This window comes from Cucurbita maxima, unplaced genomic scaffold, assembly GCF_002738345.1.
Source record: "Cucurbita maxima cultivar Rimu unplaced genomic scaffold, Cmax_1.0 Cma_Scf07874, whole genome shotgun sequence".
Lineage (NCBI taxonomy): Eukaryota > Viridiplantae > Streptophyta > Magnoliopsida > Cucurbitales > Cucurbitaceae > Cucurbita > Cucurbita maxima.
This window is the reverse complement of record NW_019279889.1, coordinates 1-561: the sequence shown is the minus strand read 5'-3', so window position 1 is coordinate 561 and position 561 is coordinate 1. Positions and strand designations below refer to the sequence as shown.

The window sequence follows — 561 nt, the reverse complement described above, 5'->3', positions numbered from 1 at the left end:
TTCTTCCTTTCTCTACAAATGAGAACCTCCCCCGCTCACGCCCATCGCGTTTTGATCATGCCGCCCCGCCTGCGTTAAATCCGATTTTGTGCGCATGGCATGTCGGGTGCGATCATACCAGCACTAAAGCACCGGATNCGCATGGCATGTCGGGTGCGATCATACCAGCACTAATGCACCGGATCCCATCAGAACTCCGCAGTTAAGTATGCTTGGGCGAGAGTAGTACTGAGTTGGGTGACCACTTGGGAAGTCCTCGTGTTGCAACCCTTTTTTTCTTTCAATTTCTCCCAGTTCTTTTCTTCCTTTCTCTACAAATGAGAACCTCCCCCGCTCACGCCCATCGCGTTTCGATCATGCCGCCCCGCATGCGTTAAATTCGATTTTGTGCGCATGGCATGTCGGGTGCGATCATACCAGCACTAAAGCACCGAATCCTATCAGAACTCCGCAGTTAAGCGTGCTTGGGCGAGAGTAGTACTAAGTTGGGTGACCACTTGGGAAGTCCTCGTGTTGCACCCCTTTTTTTCTTTCAATTTCTCCCAGTTCTTTTCTTCCTTT

General features: G+C 50.7%; 2 non-coding genes across 2 annotated transcripts; both read left to right on the top strand.

Annotated features, from left to right (window-relative positions):
• Positions 1-151: 151 nt before the first annotated feature.
• Positions 152-270, top strand: LOC111476352. Its single transcript, XR_002717058.1, has one exon. It is a non-coding gene; the product is annotated as a 5S ribosomal RNA (ribosomal RNA).
• A 133-nt stretch (positions 271-403) lies between these two features.
• On the top strand, positions 404-522 carry LOC111476351. The gene has a single exon (XR_002717057.1). It is a non-coding gene; the product is annotated as a 5S ribosomal RNA (ribosomal RNA).
• The last annotated feature ends 39 nt before the right edge of the window (positions 523-561 follow it).